The sequence below is a fragment of the Cupressus sempervirens genome, chromosome 8 (genome assembly GCF_028749045.1).
Source record: "Cupressus sempervirens isolate cs-2001-9-10 chromosome 8, ASM2874904v1, whole genome shotgun sequence".
In the NCBI taxonomy this organism is placed as follows: domain Eukaryota; kingdom Viridiplantae; phylum Streptophyta; class Pinopsida; order Cupressales; family Cupressaceae; genus Cupressus; species Cupressus sempervirens.
The window spans coordinates 317,915,666-317,936,227 of NC_143125.1; positions in this window are offsets into that span (position 1 = coordinate 317,915,666).

Here is a 20,562-nt window from a genome sequence, read left to right on the forward strand (position 1 = left end):
AGTAAAAAGAATAATTGTATCTCTCAATCTACAACAGAGGCAGAATATGGTATTGCAATAGTTAATTGCTCCAACATAATGTGGTTCAAGAAACTACTATCAGGAATAAAGGAAGAAATCAAGGATCCAACAATTATCTATTGTGATAGCACAAGTGCAACCAATATATCTAAAACTCCAATGATGCACACCAAGACAAAACACATTGCAATCAAGTATTAGTTTATGAGAGAATTAGTTCAAGATAAAGAGGTTAGATTGGAATATGTTAACTCAAAGGAGTAGGTTATTGACATATTTACCAAACCCTTCTCTAAAGATGCATTTTTGTATCTACAAGGAAAGCTAGGGGTCATTCCCCTATCTGATGCTCACTAGAGTACAAATTAGTGATGCATCAACCAAACTGTATTGAAGATCTATCAAGTTGATGCAAAGAAGTAAGAGCTCATTGCATATGAATTAGTACATCAGGTACATTGTAAAATTACCATGTCAAGTCTTTGGCGGGGAGAATCATGTCATATATTCTTTGTGAGAAATTGGTATAATCAGAATCAGATGCAGTAATTTGCAAGGGGGAGAACTTGATCTGATGGAGTTTGAAGATAAGATGGCAGCGGAAGAATCTTAGAGGGAGTTCTTGATTGCTCTAAATTTTCTTACAAATCATCTTGATTTCTCTCAATTTCCTTTGCTTAATGACATGTTGTGTTGCCATCAATTCCAAAGAGGGAAATTATTGATAACAATTATTCAATTGTATATTGTCATTGATGTTACACAAATGTTATACTCTTACTTAGCACTACCAGTTGGAATCGAGTTCATAAAACTCTAGTATTCACTGAGAAAAGTTTTAGAAGAAGAGAAGTTTAGGAATTCCTGTGTAAGCCAAGTTAGGTTAGTTACTAAAGGAGTTCTGTGTAAACTAAGTTAGGTCAATTACCAAGGAACTCACTGGTAATTGAGTGACCCATTTTTAGCTAACCTTCAACAAATTAGTTTTATCCATTTGTTGGTTTATGCAAGTTGAATCTGTGGATGTTATTTGTTTGTTTGGAAGGGTATTCAAGTCAACTTGACATTAGATTTCATATATATGAAAGGTCAAGATGTGGATTGAATAATGAGATGAGCGAGAAAGTGAAGAATATAAGATATGAAAAGAGAAGGATATTTGATTAAGGGAAGAATATCCAAGGAGCTGCAAAGTTTATTCTAATCAAGGAGGATCTAGAGGATAAGTTAGAATAGTGATCCAAATATGTAATCTATTTGCTTCATAAATCAAGTCAATCATTATTACTCTCTAACAATTGTAGCAGTGAAGAAATCTCTTAACAGAGTTGACTTAACAGTCATTTTGTAAATCCTCTAATCAGGTGGCATTTCTAGATTGAAGTGTCTTAATACCTCTAACAAGGCCACTCCTAACAGGGTGATTTGAATCCTTTAACAAGGTCACACCTAATAGTGTGTTTTGTAACCTTTAATAGGGTTGGCTCCTAATAGGGCTCACTTCATAAGAATGAAAAGTTGTAACTAGTTAGATTGGTGGTTTTACCAAATAGAGTTTCTACGTTAAATCTCGGTGTCTCATGTGTTCATGTTATTTGCTTACTGCTTTATCTTTTTGAAACTAATTTACTAAAGGTTAATACACATTAATATATTATATTGATTTGTTAACCAAGTTACAATGAATATCTAGTTCTAACAGAGTTGTGAGTTTAACGAAGTTTGTATTGACATCTAAGGGATTTGGAATTGTTTTAGTAGTAATTGATTCACCCCTCCCCTCTCAATTACTCCTCTTATATTTTCAACAAAATCACCCCTAATTTACCTCTTAGATATTCATGAGCATCCTTAGGTATAGCTTTAGTAAAAATATCAATTATTTGGTCCTTAGTGTTCACATACTCTAATCTCACTTCTTTGTCTTGAAATAACTCTCTCAAGTAAAGATACTTGATAGCAATATGTTTGTTTTTTGTGTGTATTAATGATTCTTTGATATGTTTATAGCACTAGTGTTATCACAATAGATAACAACTAGATTAGTGATCTCTTTCTTCATACCTTTCAACAATTGCTTGATCCATATGATATTTGAACAATTTACTGTTGTTACTACATATTCAACTTCAGCTGTTGATTGAGAAATGCAATTTTTCTTCTTGCTTGTCCATGAAACTAGTCTCTTTCCTAGAAAGAATGCTCCTCCACTTGTAATCTTTATGTCATCAACATTTCTTGACCAATCTAAATTAGTGAACACCTTTAGTTCAAACTTATCATTCTTTTGGTAATACAATCCATAGTCTTCTATTCCTTTCAAATATCTCAGTATCCTTGTTATTGCCATCATATGATTTTCCCTAGGACTTCCAAAAAATCTTACAGCTACTCCAACTAATAATGCAATATCAGGTATGCTGTGAACAACATATTATAGTTTTCCAATCATTGATCTATATAGTGTCTAGTTCACATTAGTAGAATCATCATTCTTAGATAACTTATATCCAATGGCCATAGGTGTACTAAATGGTCTTGAATCTTCCATTCCAAAAGTTTTCAATATTTCCTTGATGTATTTAGATTGAGTAATGAAGATACCTTTCTTCATTTGATATACTTGTAAACCAACAAAAAAATTGATTCCACCAAACATAGAAATTTCAAACTCCTTTATCTCATCTACAAATGATTTGCATAATGCTTCCTTTCCTCCTAATATGATATCATCAAAAAAGATTTTAGTTAACAATACCTCATTTTTATTACATGTCTTCAAGTATAGATTGTTGTTATCATTAGTTCCAGCAAAACCAATCTTCACCAAATAATTGTGTAATCTTTCATACCAGGCTCTAGGGGCTTGTTTCAAACCATATAGATCCTTGTGTAGCTTACATGGCATGTTTTTCTTACTAGGGTCAACAAATTCTTTTAACTTCTCTATGTAGACTTCTTCTTCAAGTATTCCATTTAGAAATGCAGATTTGACATCCATTTGGTATACCTTAAATCCTTTATAAGAAGAATATGCAAGTAGTGTTCTAACTCCTTCTAGTCTTGCAACAGGGAAAAATGATAGCCAATTCCTTCTTCTTGCACATATAATTTGTATACCAGTCTAGCCTTGTTCCTTGTGACTTCACCTTTTTCTTTTAGCTTGTTCCTAAATACCCACTTTGTTCCATTAGCATTTTTGTCCTTAGGTCTAGGTATTGTAATCACCTAAAAATGGTCATCTAGACCATTAGCCCCCTTCTCAGCATTTTGGCTAAATTAATTAATCATTACCTAAACCAAATTGCTAGAAATCAGTTAATTTGATTGTAACCTATAGTTTTGACTATCCTAAGTTCATTATTTGATTAAAATAATATGTCCCCTTTTAATTAAATAAAAGCACCCTTTCTTCTAACCCACTCAATGTGAACATATAAAGCATTATTTCTATTTTGAAAATGAAAGGAAAATACTCTTTTTGTCTCATATGCAAAGTCAACTCTTTGTTTAGTGGTTGACTTATGTGTGCACATGGATCAATCTCATTTTCAAACTCCACCCTTGATCTTCCATCATCTTGATCTTGATCTCCACCATTCATACAAATTTAATAGAGAGACAACTTTCTCCCTCAAAGGATCTATACTCTTGAGTATTGTTATGCTGTGGGTTTACTATTCGAATTCTTGAGAGCTTTTGTAGAGAACTTCCATTTTCTTGTCTAAATTCTCTCATATCATGGAATTTTAGTGTAATTTCATGTATCTTAGTTTCTCTTTTGCTATAATCTAGCTCACATAGCATAATAGTTAGATTTGTAACACTCTCATTCTTGTTAACATAGCTGCATTTTGCATATTCATACTAGTTTAATCCATACTTGCATTGCATATTTGAGGAAGTCATTGTAGACACTTGCATTCTTGCTCTTATCTCAAAGAACCTCTTGTTGCATGGTTTGATAGCAAGATAATTATTTCTAAGGCTCGGTTGAGAGCCTTCATATGCTTGAAACATACTTCTTGCACTCTGTGGATAGGGAGCTCTAAGCTGGCACCCAAGCATTCCAAACTCATGGAATCACTTGGATAGAAGGGTTTAGAGTGTGACACCTTTCGAGTGTACATTTTTGGCATCCACCATGGGGTAGAATGTCCCAATTTTGTTCTTTATCTTACTGCATTTCTTGTATTTTCTGCATTCTATCTACAGTTTCTTTTTTATTTTATAGTCGCAACTTTTGAGCGATACTTTGCTAGTATCATGTGACATTTGTTTGTACTTTTGTGTGATTTTTTTCTAGTGAAATTATCACATGCCCTTATTTAACTCTATCACCTAAGAGTAGTAAGTTCTATGTCTTGGCTTAAGCAAAAAAATCGCACAAAGGAAAACTATTGCACGAGTATACTGAGAAGTATCGTATGACAATCTTCTAGCAAAAACTGTCACCTAGCTTGAATTTGCTTATTGTTTGGGTGATTTGGTCAATTTCTCAGTTGTTGCTTGTTTTTTGTTAGATTTTATACATCTATGAGTCTTTGACAAAGGTTCATTTATAGATTTTATGTTATTTTGGGACTAACTTGTGGGACTAATGGTTGTGTTTTTAGGTTGTTGCCTTGAAACACTTTCATAATTTCCTTGAAAATAATGCATGCAAAGCTTCAAATGTCCAAGGGCTACTAACACTTGTCTACAAGGCTGCCCAAAGCATAAAAATCAAACTTTCTTATTTTCTTTTATTCCATGTATGACATTCTACTAGTTGTTTTCATTTCATAGGCTCATTAAACTTGTGATTGAGATTCTTTGGTGATAGGAGAGTATGCTTTTCACATTTGTGGCGAATTAGAAATCTTGAATTACCTTTAAATTTTGAAAGAAAGGGTATAATTGAAGCTTCTTTGTGTGTTTGGGGGAAACACTCAAGATTGGAGAGTATGCTCTTCACTATTGCAGTGAATCAAAAATCTTGACTCTTGAAAGTGGATCCAATCTGTTTTAATTAGAATCCTTTAGAGGGCCTACTCTTGGGCAACCAAGAGGAAAAATCCAAGAGGGGACAAAAAAAACCCAAATATTCCAAACCACTATAAACTTAAGGCTATCAAGGACACAAAATCTTGGTAGATGTATTGTTTTTATTCGCTTAGTGTGATTACTTGTGGGATTGCGACCATGTGGAAAATGCTAAGCAAGAATGCTTAAGGTGCTCTTGTGGCTGTGAGGGTTATTACCCACTGCAAGATGGGGCATTTTGTAATTGTGTGCAAGAGGAACATTATGAACATAAGCCCTTTCTAAACACTTTAAGTTAGTAGCTACCCCTTTTTTGTTGCTCAACTTCCTGGTGCAAGGATCGATCCTAGTGGACTACTCGAATCACCCCAAGATTTTACATTCACTATCTATGTTCCCTTAGTTGTGCTTATGGCACTTCCATGAAAAATTCAATATCTCTTGTGGGAAACCACTTGGTGTGAGGAAAAGGAGCACTTAATGTGGGCCAAGTTATTGAGTAATGAACTATGACTTTAAGGTAGATTGCTTGGCAAGTGTTTTCAAATGTGTTGACCTATGTAAACATTCTCACAAATCAAACATCTCAATAAATTGGTAGGAAGGTTGTTCTAATATCACAAATTCTTATTGGCAAGGTTGTGTTGACCCTTGTTCAATTGTTTGAGACATGCTAAAATACCCCTATTGTTTGCAAAAAGTTTTGTTCTTTGACACAAACTGAAACCTCACACTATCTAATCTGAAACTACTTGACTGTCAAATTGAAACGTAAATTTTTAAGTCAAAATTGTCTCCCTTCACATTTCATTGGCAATGTAATATCCCTTTCTTAAATTGACTGATTTAAGCTCAAGGAATATTGTCAAACACTTGTATGCTGCCTTTCAATGCTAAGAAATTTAGAATGTTCACAAATGATATTACAATGCCTCTTACAATGAACTATTATGCAAGTGCAGTTCTTTTGGTATTTTCAATGCATATACATGGAAACTAGATATGTAATGCATACCTATAGGCAACTAAAATTTTGACAAACAATTGATATACAACTATTATGTTGATCATATATGCTATTAGCTGGATATTTCATCAAACAAATGGTATGCAACATGCATCTCATTTATTGAATTCATTTTCTTGTATAGTGTTGCTATGAATTTGCCAAGACAAATGAGCTTACAATAATGACTATAGTAATGTCAAAATCTGATTCTAAATTATTACAACAAAATCATATGCCTAAAAGTTACAATGCTAGCTACTAATAGTTGCAAGAGGAACCTAATAATAGTGATGCCCAAGAATGAAAATGAATTAAGCATAGATATTGTAGTGTGGCATTGTGCATGCATATTGTAGTAGCCAAAATGTATTCTCCAATTTAAGCACAAATAGAACTCTAGAATGAAGCTCTCCTGATGCCAAATTTAGTGGATATTTCACAACCTCAAATGGTTGAAACATTGAAGAGTTGACATTCTCCAATGGCTGACTAAAATTAGAAACCTTAGTTTCTTCTCCCAAGTTTATATCAAATGCAATTCACAATAATCAGATGATTAACAATGAAGCTTTCAACTCTATTTATTCTTTTCCTTCACCCTTCTAGAAGGAAATAAAATATTATTTAATTGCATTCTCTAGAAGCTTCTTCCTTTCCAATACAATAATTATTTGTATTTCTAAAAAATGTACTCTCTAGAAGCTTCTCCCTTGCAATACAATAATTAATTGTGTTTCTAGAAAATTAAATTAATTAAATATAAATTCACCTTTTTATTTTAATTTATTTAATGAATTTATAAGAAATTAATTTTATCAATTTCTCCTTATTTCTCCACTTAACCTTTAGAGAATGTAAAGGCTAAGAAATCCACTGATATGCTAAAAAGATGGGGACATTACAGTCTGCCTTCCCTGAAATTGCTTGTCCTCAAGCAACTTTAGGTCTAGATGTTGCAAAATCTCCTCATTCTCCCATGTCACATCCTCTACTGGAAAGTCCATCCATTTCACCAAATACTCCCTTATAGTATGCCATCTCAAGTTCCTTTCCTTGAAATGATGATAGCCTTTGGCACCAATACCAATTTTCCCTCATCATCCAAGGGTGGAAGCACTATAGAAGGAACAATGTGATGTCCTAGTTCCTTCTTGAGGTGTGACACTTGAAAAATGTTGTGCACCTTGCTCTCCACTAGAAAATCTAACTCATAAGCCACCTCTCCCACTTTTTTGATAATCTTGAATGGACCATAGTATCGTGGCTTAAGTTTATCAGCACCACTCTTCTTGAGAGTGGATTGATGGTAAGGCTACAACATAAGATACACCATATCTCCAACCTCAAAAGTTTGCTCAATCCTCTTCTGGTTTGCATAATGCTTCTGCTAATTCTGTACCTTGGTTATATTATCCTTGAGAGTCTTAACAATGTCTTGACTCTCCTATAACAAATCACCTGCACTAGGTACTCTATTGTCACTCAAAAGTAGATCCATAAAATTGGGTGCCTCATACCCATATAGGGCCTTAAAGGGTGACATTTGAATAACCATGTGAAAAGTGGTATTGTAGCAATGCTCATAGAGATAAATCCACTTTACCCATGCCTTATGTTTCCCTACTATATAATTTTTGAGATATCCCTCCACCCATTTATTCACTAGCTCTATCTGACCATTTGTGTGAGGGTGATAGCTAGTACTCAGAGTAAGCTCAGTTGCACACAACCTGAATAGCTTCTACCAAAAGTGACTCATAAATTTGTTGTCTCTGTCACTCACAATTCTTCAAGGTAAGCCATGTCATCTAAATATCTCCTTGAAGAAAAAATCTACCACCTGTGGAGTAGTATATGTAGCAGTGATAAGAGAGAAGTGTGCAAACTTTGTAAGGTGGTCCACAACCACATATCTGTAGTCCCTACCTTAAGCTCTAGGTAGTCCTATGATGAAGTCCATAGATAAACACTCCCACTTCCTAGATAAACACTCCCACTTCCTATCAGGAATTAGAAGCATGGATGAAGTAAATTCGCTGAATAGGAATATTCCTACTTATTCTATTTGTAGGTGGGACACTTCCTAACATACTAAAGTACCTCTACTTTAAGCCCTTTCCATGTGAAGTGCTCTCTAATCTGCTAGTATGTCTTGTAGAAACTAGGATGTCCTACCATAGGTGAATCATGAATAGATTTTAGAACCATCCTCCTCATTGCTAAGCCTAGAACCAAAAAAATTTGCCCTTTGTAAATGATGAACTCATTCACAAGGGTGTATATATTGTCCTGAATAGTTCCATCTATGAATTTGGCTATCTATGCATTATTTGTATACTTTGCAAGGATCAAGTGTCTCCAAACCTCTGATAAATCTATCAATAAGCTCAAATGGGGCCTATGATAAAGCATCATCAACTACATTCTGTGTCCCCTTAAAATATGTAATATCAAAGTCATAGGACTGTAACTTGCTCACCCACTTTTGCTGTCTATCATTGAGATCTTACTACCCCAAAAAGTGTTTTAAGCTATTATGGCCAGTTTTGATACAAAATTTTCTACCTATGAAATATTTTTGGAATTTAGCCAAAGCATGCATAATGGCTAACATCTCCTTATCATATATGTTAAAGCTCCACTCTGGCTTTCTTAATTTCCTACTCTCATAAGCAATAGGGTGCTTCTCCTACATAAAAACCACTCCAATGCCCTCTCTGGAAGCATTAAAATGTAGCTCAAAAGTTTTGCTAAAATCTAGTAATGCTAACATTGGACAGGAAGTCATCAAAATCCTTAAATTTCTCAAAAAACTCCTGTGCCTCAAGAGTCCACAAGAAAGCTCCCTTTCTCATCAAATCTATCAAGGGTGTTGCATACCTAGAATATCCATCTACAAACCTCCTTTAGAAACCACATAATCCCAGAAAGCCCCTCAACTATGTAAGGTTCACCGATGAAAGCCACTCCACAATGGCATGAATCTTTTCAAGATCCATGCTTATGCCTTCTACACTAATGAGGTGACCCAAATACAACAACTATGTCATACCCAAATCACATTTCAACTCCTTTGCATACTAGGACTCTTTGCCCAATATATCCAACATTGTGTCAAGGTGAACCAAGTGCTCCTCCCTAGATCTAGTGTACACCAAGATATCATCAAAGAAGACAAGTACAAACTTTCTCAACTGAGGATGGAAAACCCTATTCATTGTTGCTTGAAAAGTAGCAGGTGCATTAGTTAGCCCAAATGGCATAACTACAAAATTGAAATGGTCACAATGACATCTAAATGTTGTCTTCTCAATGTCCTACTCTCTAACTTTGATTTGGTGATAACCTGATCTCAAATCTATCTTTGAGAAGAAGCAAGCTCCATGAAAATCATCTATCAACTCATCGATCCTGGGAATGGGTTACCTATTTTTAATTGTATTCCTATTAAGTACCCTATAATCAATGCACATCCTTAATGTCCCATCCCTCTTTTTCACCAACACCACTGAAGAAGTGAAAGGATACTTACTTGGTCTAATGTGGCCCATAGCAAGTAACTCCTTTATGGTTTTTTCAATTTCATACTTCAACCTCTTCAGATGCCTATAAGGTGTAATCATGATGGGCTTAGCCCTCTCCTCTAACTCAATGATGTGCTCAATACCTCTATCTGATGGTCTACCTAGTGGAATGTCACTAAACACCTTAGAGTGTTTAACTCTAGGCTTCTAAATATTAGGAGGATATTTAGTCTTCTATTTTCCCTCCTATGATGGCATTAACATGCACTCTGCTGCCCACTCTACCTGATCATGTCGAATCAATCTAGCCATTCTCTGGAAAGAGACCACTTTGAAATCATTGTCTCTGATTGCCTTAAGAATCTATGTCTTCCCATTCACTTTAAACCTCATCTCCATCTCCTTGAGATTAAGAGTGAACTCACCAATATCATGCAAGCAACTCATCACAAGGACTATAATTATATATCCCATAGCCATAACATAGAAATCTACCTTAAAGGCATAATTATTAACTTCCACTAGGAGTCTAATGATCTTACAATCATAATTAAGGACATAGCCATCAACTACTTTCACTCTAATTCTCCCAAACTCCTCTATTTATATGCCATGCTTCTCCACCAACCTAGCATCAGTAAAATTATGAGTGGCACCAATATCAACCAAAGTTATAACTCATTGTCTAGCAACTACTCCTCTCATTCAAAATGATCCTTCCTACTTAATACTAGTGAGATGAGCTTCCCTAAGTTGCCCATCTCCTTCCCCATCCTTGAACTCCTTTTAAACAAATTTTCAGCCTTTTTTCACCATCAATTTTTCTCTATATCAGACTACTCGTCTTAATTATCTGATTTTGATTCCTCATAGTTTTCTCACAAAACTTTGTCGGCTTTGCCCTTTGGTCTAAGAGGAAAATCATGGTTTGCATCATAGAGTCCCTTATAGTAGAAAAATAATTTTATCTTCCTCAAATCATTTAATGTTTCCCTGTCAAAAGGAGCTGGAGTTTTATCTTTAGAATCATTTTAAAAATTAGTCCTCTTTGGTTTTGTATAAAATGGTTTGTTATCCTTACTAGAAGATGCTCCTTTGGACTAAAATTTGTTTGTTGGGATTGCATATTCCATACTTCTTGTCTTTTTCATAGCTTCCTATAAAGAAATGGGATCAAATGCCTTTATCCAACCTCTCAGTGGTTTGGATAGGCCCTTAATGAAAATAACTATCAATCTACGCTCTGAAATGTTTGGCATTATGATTGCCAACCACTGAAATTCACTTATGAAATACTCCAATTTGCCTATTTGTTTTAGTTGTGTTAATTCTCAGAAATAAACCTCTAGATCTTTTTTGTCAAATATTGCAACCAACCTATCCACAAAGTCCTGGTACCTCATCACTTAATTATGCTAAAGTGTTGCCATACCATAGTACCACCAATCATTTGCTACTCCCTCCAAATGCAAGTGGCGTATTTGATAGCTTCAATCTTTGTCATTGGCCTTAGTGCCAAGAATGTGTCAAGCTTATGAATCCAAGCTTGAGCTATCATCTTACCACTCCCATCAAATGTAGGCATAGTAAGCTTGCTTGTAGCCCTCTTCAGCTCACTATTTTGACCCCTAGGCCTCCTATCTTGTCTGAGTAACCTACAATATTCTCTCCTCTAATTTAAAAAGTGTTCAAAGGTCTACTATGCCAATAATTCCCATTCATCATTTGTAGCCATAAGGATATCTTCAAATATCTCATCCTCAACTTCCTTTGTTGGTTCTAGTATTGGTTCCTCTCTAACAAAAGTAGGATGTGTGGGCCTATCTATTATTCTAGAAAGAGTTCTATGAGTTCTAGGTGACCCCATTACACTCCTGTTATCCCCTTGTTCCAAATTCCATCTGTCCTATGGGTTCATGCACTTAACCATGGTGGTGAGTGCCTACAAATCCTGAGCAATTTACTCTTGTCCTGTAACCATTGATCTGAAAAATTTCCTTATTTCCTAATCCTCATTCCTATTGTCTCTTGGTGGGCTACACTCTTGCCTATCACTCGTGGTGTTTGATTGCCTAATAAAATCTTGTTCCCTATCAAAAAAGCTCACCTAATAGTGAAAAATTTATGAGAGCCAACCCTAGGTGGCTTGTGATTGCTTAACCCTCAGGATGATAGGATTTAGCTTTGATACCAATGTAATATCCCTTGCCCAAACTAACTAATTTAAGCTCAAGGAATATTTTCAAACACTTGTATGCTTCCTTTCAATGATAAGAAATTTAGAATATTCACAAATGATATTTCAATGATTCTTACAATGAACTATTATGCAAGTGTAGTTCTTTTGGTATTTTCAATGCATATACATGGAAACTAGATACAAAATGCATACCTATAGCCAACTGATGTTTTGACAAATAATTGACATACAACTATTATGCTGATCATATATGCTATTAGATGGAAATTTTGTCAAAAAAATGCTATGCAACATGTATCTCATTTATTGAATTCATTCTGTTGTACAATGTTGCTATGAGTTTGCCAAGACAAATGGGCTTACAATAATGACTAGAAATGCCAAAATCTAATTTTGAATTATCATAGCAAAATCATATGCCTAAAAATTACAATGCTAACTACTAATAGTTGCAAGAGGAACCTGATAATAGTGATGCCCAAGAATGGAAATGAATTAAACATAAATATTGTAGCATGACATTGTGCATGCATACTATAGCAGCCAAAATGTATTCTCCAATTTAAGCACAAATAGAACTCCAGAATGAAGCTCTCTCGAATGCCAAATTTAGTAAATATTTCACCACCTCAAATGGTTGCAACACTAAAGAGAAGACATTCTCCAATGGCTCACTAAAATAAAAAACCTTAGTTTCTTCTCCCAAGTTTATATCAAAGGCAATTCACAATAATCGAATGATTAACAATAAAGCTCTCAACTCTATTTATTCTTTTCCTTCACCCTTCTAGAAGGAAATAAAATATTATTTAATTGCATTCTCTAGAAGCTTCCCCCTTTCCAATATAATAATTAGTTGTATTTCTAGAAAATGCACTCTCTAGAAGCTTCTCCCTTAAATACAATAATTAATTGTTCTTCTATAAAATAAAATTAATTAAATATAAAGTCACTTTTAATTTAAATTTATTTAATGAATTTATAAGAAATTAATTTTATCAATTTCTCCTTATTTCTTCACTTAGCTTTCAGACAATGTAAGGCTAAGAATTCCACCGAGATGCTAAAAAGATGGGGACAAATTATAGGCAAACTATTGCACAGTCTCTAGACAAATATTGTGTGACACTTTTTTTCCAAAAAAAGTATTGTTTGGTTCCTTCCAGGCCTAAAGCCTGGTCATACTAAGTTTTATCACTATGCTTAAGAAGAACTATCACCCTAGAGAAAAGTATCACTTGATTACTATAAATTGTGTCGTATAATACAAATTATTGTCCTATTGTTGCCTGGTTTCTGGAATAATATTACCTAGCTCATTTTGCTATCAAAACAAAGTTTGTAGTGTGTTTTAACTGATCTAGGGTCTTGTCACTTCAGTCCTTCCTAGGCTTGGTCTCAAATCTGTATGTTAGGTGTTGTCCTAAGTTGAAAATATGAGTTTAGTCCATTCGATGTAAGTCTCAAAACATCATTGATGATCACTTTCCAAATTTTGGTTACTATTCTATGCTAGCTATTTACTACTGAGCTTCTTGCTCACTTTCTTAGATCAAGTCACTAGTGTTGTAAATTCTTGAACACTCTTGACAAGCCATCTATTTTTCTTTGACAAGTGATTATTATTGATTATATGAGCTTCAAATCTAAAACACTTTTCTCATCCTATTAAGAAAAGACACGTCCTTACATGCCGGTCACAACTATGTATCATATTGGTAACGGTAGTCATCCCTATTTCATTTTTGCACAATTAGAGACTCCACCTAGGTGCCCTCATGGATAACCTTGTGTAGAAGATCCTGATTCTAATCAAACACAAACAACCAATGTTTGAATTTATAGTTTTGAAAACCTATCTTTACAATTTTGAAAACCAATTTAGAAAACCCTTTGTTACACCCATAGGTGAATTTTTTTGACCAACATGTATCCTGAAGAAATCAAATGCCTCTTAGAAGAGAAAGCATATGAAAATGAAAGGCTTATGGAAGCTATCCACACTAGAGAAAGAGCTGATCAACAAGCTGAGCCTAACACTTATACACCTAATGAGGAAGCTAGAAGAGGCTATTGTCACAATCCATTTGAACACATTCCCCTTGGTGAAAATGATGGCAATCACACACCTCCAAGGACTCTGTTAGCCAAAAGTGCCCTCCTGCTAAAAGATCAAATTCAAATATTTAAAACCACCCAATAGTCACAAGATTCAAAGACCCAATATTTGAATAGTGCACAAGTACACATTATAACCTCAGGTTATCTTTTACTCTAAAATTTTGAGCTATTTCATGTTATATTTTAAGTCCCAAAGCTGGTACAAGGTAAATTGGTCCTGATCTTACGATAACTCTTGTATTGAAGGGTCGTCAAGTGAATCAAGTAGTGGTAAGATGCTAAAAGACTCCTATTGGTTGAATGGTCAGGTTATCATAACATTGAAAATAGTCAAAGGATCGTAAGACAAAGAAAATTCTTGCCTGATGTTATGACAGTCAATGATCATGAGATCGTAGGTGAAACAAGGATATCTTCTGAGGACATGAGGTAAAGAATTGGCATAGCATCAGGTTGTCATGACATCAAATTTTTTGTAGGATCATGGGGTTGAATTCTTAGGTTAGTGATGCTATGAAGGGGTGAAGGCTAGTTTTAGATGGAGATCAGGTGTCCCAATCATACAATATTCCCCTATCGTAAGGTCACAATTTCAAATGAGGAGATCGCTAAGGTCACGATAGAAAGTTAGTTAATCATGGTCGTAGGATCATAGGGGTTATTGCTATAGCTTCTGATGCTATTATAGACTATGATCATAAGATCATGAAGGTCAAGTCAACCACACCCATAACATCACAAGAAGGGGTTGATGGTGCTGTAACTTTACGCCAAGAGTGTTATCATGTCATCATTCTATCATGAGATTGTAGGTCTTGTTTCTATCGAAGGATCATAAGGAGAATGAAGGATGGGATCAATGCTACAAGGTATTGGTGATTATAAGATCATAGAGGTCAGGGTCATGAATGAAAGGTGACATGAAGGGTTTTGACCATAGTTGAAAATTGCAGGATGGTGAGTTTCATGGTTGACCAAAAATATAAGGAGCTTCACCCACTAAGCTAGAAAAAGAGGATGTCCTCGACTAATTAGGTAGTAGGAAAGGTATAGGGTGATAGTTGAATATGGTTGAACTCTATTTTTTATCTAACTTAGTGTGCTGGTAACAAGGAATAGGCAACTCTCTAATGGCGAATCTGATCTTTTGATCTCCTGTAATCACTTTCTCATTCCCCAGACTTGATAAGTATAAGGAACACTCCATGACAACTTGTTGATCTATCTACTCAGTCAAAAGGTTAATGGTCACCATTCCTATCCTCTTAGATATTTTTTTGGTGAATAAGTGATCTTCCTACATCTGGATTTGTGCTATGATTAGATATTTTCCAGTATTGCAATAACTATTCTCTACGAGCTTGAATGTAGTTGTTGAATTTCTGTCTTAGTGTAGAAGCTATCTAAGTTATTCTTATACTATAAACATAGATTTTGTAATCTTTCTTAAGGTCATATCTTCTTTGTTTCTCTAGTATTTCTTTGGCATACTACTATAAATTCTCTTTGCCTTTGAATTTTATGACACTGTGTCTTATCTCTTTTAGCCATCGATGTACTGTGGAAGCTTTATTTGCCTCTCTCCGATGTATTGTGGATATCTGTAACCTACATGTCTATATCTCTTTCAGCCTACAAATGATATAAAGTGAATCTCTTCTTCCTTGTGTCACTTATTTGGTTGTTTGATTTGCATGTGGCTATTGGGTTAAAACAAGTCTGAATCTATATATCTTTGAATTATCATTATAGTTGTACTATGTAAGTATGGGTAGATATTGGTCTGAACACTCTATTTTGGTGCATCATCTCCTTAGAATAGATTAGGTAGCTTTCTTTTATGCATTCCTCCTCCCTTTTCCTCTCCAAATGTAGTCTAGGTGCATCGTGATAGCAAAGGAAGTTGACCTTCTCTGGAGACTTAGACTCATTGTTCAAATCCCACAACTTGGAGGTTGTTTCCATGTTTCACAAGGTTGTCCTTAGGTAAAAACTTTGGACAAGGGTGCAATATTTTGTGACAATAGTTTTTGGCATGCCTAGTGGGACTCCATATTAAACATTCTAAGATCATTGGCATCAAAGAAAAATTTCATGTTCATGTTGAGGAGATAGTACTACCTTCAGTATTAAAGCCTTCAAGAGGCTCATTTGTTCAAGTACTTGTCGACTCCAATCTTCAAATATATATGGTTTCCAGACCAAGGTTGTGATTCATGTCCAAAGTACACACAAGGGCATCCTTTAGAGGTAATTTTTAGTATTCAAAGCTCTCATTTTAAAATCTTAGAAGAAAGAAGGCTAGATTGTCTCTATCACTAGTTAGGAGCACAGAGGAAGTCCATACACCTACAAGATCTATCTCTACCCCTCCTATTGATAGATCTCAACCTAGGAAACCATCTACTCATATCAATAGACCACTCATTTATATGGCTAGAGCACATGATTTTTCCACCATTAATGGTGGAAGCCCTCTCCTTTTGGCTCAAAGACATGATATTCTAGTGTCAGCCCTCAAAACCATACCTGAGTTTATTGGTGAAACCTCCATTTCCCCTTTTGAGTATATTCAAGAGGTGTCTAACATCTGTAATATTCATGGCATCACTGAAGACAATGTAGCAGTTAGGATTATAGCTTCATCCTTAAAGGGGAAGACATTACAATGGTATAGAGGGTTTCCTCATAACTCTATAGTTGATTGCAATGGGTTAGGAGCGGGCCTATGCAAACATTTTGAGGATAAAAGTGACTATCTTTCACTTTTAGAGCAACTGACAACCATCAAGAGGGAACTCCATGAATGTATGAATTTATTTAATTATAGGTTTCAAAAGACATGGGATAGAATACCTACTACAATAAAGTCCTCCCATGGCAATACATTCTTGTACTACTTAAGAGCCTTTAACAATGATATTGCTACCACTCTATAGTCTATGGGAGGAGATACTTTACCAAATGCATACGATGTACCTATAATGGTAGAAAATATCTTGATAGAGGGAGGGAAGTTAGCTCCAAGGTCCCAAATGCCCTTCTTCCCTAGCATGCCCAATCATTAGCCTATTATAGCCCCCATTCCTACTCCCTCTACAAGTCAGCCCCTTGCTGTGATCCCAATAACTTCCACCTTGTCTAATGTGGTTGATAAGATAGAGGCCATGATGCAAACATTAATGCAAAATATAGACAACAGGTTGCAAGATCAAGAAAGGAAGATGGAGGATAATGGTGTAGTGATGCAGAAGATGGGAAATGAGTTGGTGACTATGAAGAGGCAACAAGCTGAAAATAATAAGCTTCCCCAACTCCAGTATCAAGGTCCCATTCATAATAGATCCCCAAACCACAGTCATGCACCTTACAATCAAAATAGACATATCAACAATTTCCATGCTATGAATACCAACCTAAATGGGCATAAAAATCATAACAGACCTATCGATAACCCCCCCATGCTATGAATACCAACCTAAATATGGCTTCTTATAACTACTCCTATGGGTATTGTATGTATCAGAAGGCATAATCTTACTTGGCATTAACTGTACCAGAGCAAGCAGTTGACCAGCAACATAATGCTAATCAACTTGTTGATGCTTCTCCGCAAGGCTGTTTCTCCTTCATGAACCATTAGGTGGAAGAGCCTTGTAATGTAAACTAGGATTCTTGTGCTTACAATACTAGGATCAAAAGAAGAGCTATGGAAGATGTTGCCCCTCGTCCTTCTAATCAAGCCTCAACATCAAACACAATACCTCATGTACAAACAATTGATCAACAACACAATGTTAATCAACTTGCAAATGCTTCTCAACAACAAACACAAAATGATAATAAGAGAGATGTGGATGTTCCTCAAGCTATTCCATCTCGACCTGCTACACATGCAACTCCTAAGGTTTCTACCAAAGCATCTAACACATCATTCAGTGTGGTAGATCAAATGAAGAAGACTAATATGAAAATTTCTATGTGGGATGCTATTGCTACCATACTATCATAGAAGATGCTACTACAACAAGAATTGGAAAGTATTAAACTCAGAGGTCAACTACTTAGAGAAGAAAGTGTAACAAGCCTAGTACAACCAAGAAAAGAAGGAGAAACAAGTAAGAAAAGTAGACCTCCATCTTTCTACATCTCTTTAATTATAAGGGATAAACTAGTCCACAACTGCATGATAGATTCAGGGGGCTAGTAGTTAAGTGATGCCTAGGTGTGTTGTTGATATCCTAGGAATAGAATATGAGCCAATTGTTAAGGTTGCATTGCAGCTAGAAGGTAGTACTATCAAGATTATAGGAATCCTTAGGAATGTTAAAATGGCCCTACATGCATACCCTAGTCATACTATAGTTCAAGATATATCAGTTGCTGAGGTCAAACCACACTTTTCTATTTGTCTTTCTAGAGACTTTACTACCCAAATAGGTGTCTATATCTCCTCCAATTGGTCATACATGATTTTCTAGAACAAGATATGGAACTAAAGCTTTGATCAGAGTAGAGCCTCTAGCCCTCCATCATACTAAGCCCTATACCACCAGTCCCATCAATATGAATTGCACCGTTTATGAAGAGGAGGATGGAGACATAGTAGATGAACTTTCTACTTCCCTAAAAAAGATACCTTATTTTCTCTTAGATGAATGGGCTAGTGCATATTATTTTCTCTTAGATGAATGGGCTAGTGTATATCAGCTTGACTTTATATCAAAAGCCATTGAGATAGGCCTTGGCACATATTGTATATCAGAAAAGGATGCTCTTGTTCCCAACCTAATGAAGATCAAGAAAGATACTAGTGGACTATGGAGCATGTACTTTGATAGATCAAGGAATAAGAACAGATAAGGGACTAGTGTGATGTTGGTCTCCTCTACACTAGAAAGGTACTACTTGTCATTTAGCCTTCAATTTAGTTGTACTAATAATGTAGTAGAGTATGATGCTTGATTCAAGGCCTCTTGCTTGCTCAAAAAATAGGAATTTGGGCCATAAGTGTATATGAAGATAGTGAGCTGATTGTTCATCAAGTGAGAAATCAAAATGTCACTAAGAATGGTTTGCTTAAGTCTTATAAACATAGAATGTGGGATTTTCTTAAAAGTTTCAATGAGATTAATATTCAAAGCAGTCTTAGGAAAGAAAATAGACTTGTACCAGTTGGTGCATCTTACGATATACCAAGCATTGTTGAAGATTAAAGAAGGTAGTAGATTAAGATGGTGGTTAGACCTGCTATCCCTAATAACAATGTTAATTGGTAGGTATTTGAACCTGATGCACGAATTGTAATTTTCTTGTAGAATGAAGTAGAGTTCTTAGAGAGAAACCAATCAAGGCTATATGATCAGTTTGGGGATCAAATCATCAAGCTCAACTCCAACAAGCTGCCTAAGGGTCTAATTACCTTAGAAAGCACTTTCACTCCTAATGATCAAGCAAGAGATGGAGACATGAATCTCGCTGCAAACAAGGATGATTACATTCCTATCACTATTGCTAATGGGAGAACTCTTAATATGGGAATGGTATGTTCTAAAACTGAGAAAAAGAATTTTTTCATTTAATGTCAAGAATTTGATGATGTATTTGCTTGGACATATGATGATTTAAAGGGTTTTGATGAAAGTTTGTTCCAACATACCATAGATTTAGTTGACAATGTTAAATTAGTTAGGAAAAAATAGAGACTAGTTAATCTGAAGATTGAGCCATTAATGAGAAAAGAGCCATCCAAGTTGATTGAGGCCAATATTATTTTCCCTATCAAGAACTCATCATGGGTAGCTAACCTTGTCCTTGTTAGGAAGAAGAATGGAGAAATCAGACTATGTGTAGACTTTAGGGATCTTAACCAAGCCTCCCTTAAGGATTATCACCCTCTCCCTTCCATGGAACATATATTATCTAGAGTTAGTGGTTTAGAGAGATTCTCTTTCTTGGATGGATTCTCTGGTTACAATTAGGTACTAGTTCAAGAGTCTGACAGGCATAAGACTGCATTCACCACCAAGTGGGGCACCTATGCCTATAGTAAAATGCCTTTTGGACTAACAAATGTAGGTGCTGCATTTCAAAAAGTAATGGAGATGGCCTTCAAGAATATGATTGAAAGGTTTGTGTTGGTCTACCTTGATGATATCACCATGTATTCAAAGAATGTAACATATCATTTTGGCCATCTCAAACAAGTATTCATAAGATGTAGAGAGTATGGAGTATCCTTGAATCCAGGAAAGTGTGTCTTTGCCACTAATCAAGGGAAATTGTTAGGACACATTGTATCCAAAAATGATCTGACCATTGATCACAAGAACGGGCTACAAAGCTTCCTTGGTAAGATTAATTTTGTAAGAAGATTAATTCCTAATATTTCTACCATGGTGAAACCTCTTACATCTATGCTTAAGAAGAATATGGTCTTTTCATGGACCAAGGAAGGGAAAGCAAGTTTTGAAGGGATCAAAGTGACCATAGCCTCAACCCTCACTCTCATCAATCTGAATGTTGAGAAAGACTTCATTCTTTACACCTTGGGAGGAGAGTCAAGAATTTCTTCTATTTTGATTGAATTGAATGATAAAAATGAAGAGTAGCCCATTGCCTTCTTTAGTGAAGGGCTTAAGGAGTATGATGCAAGTACAACT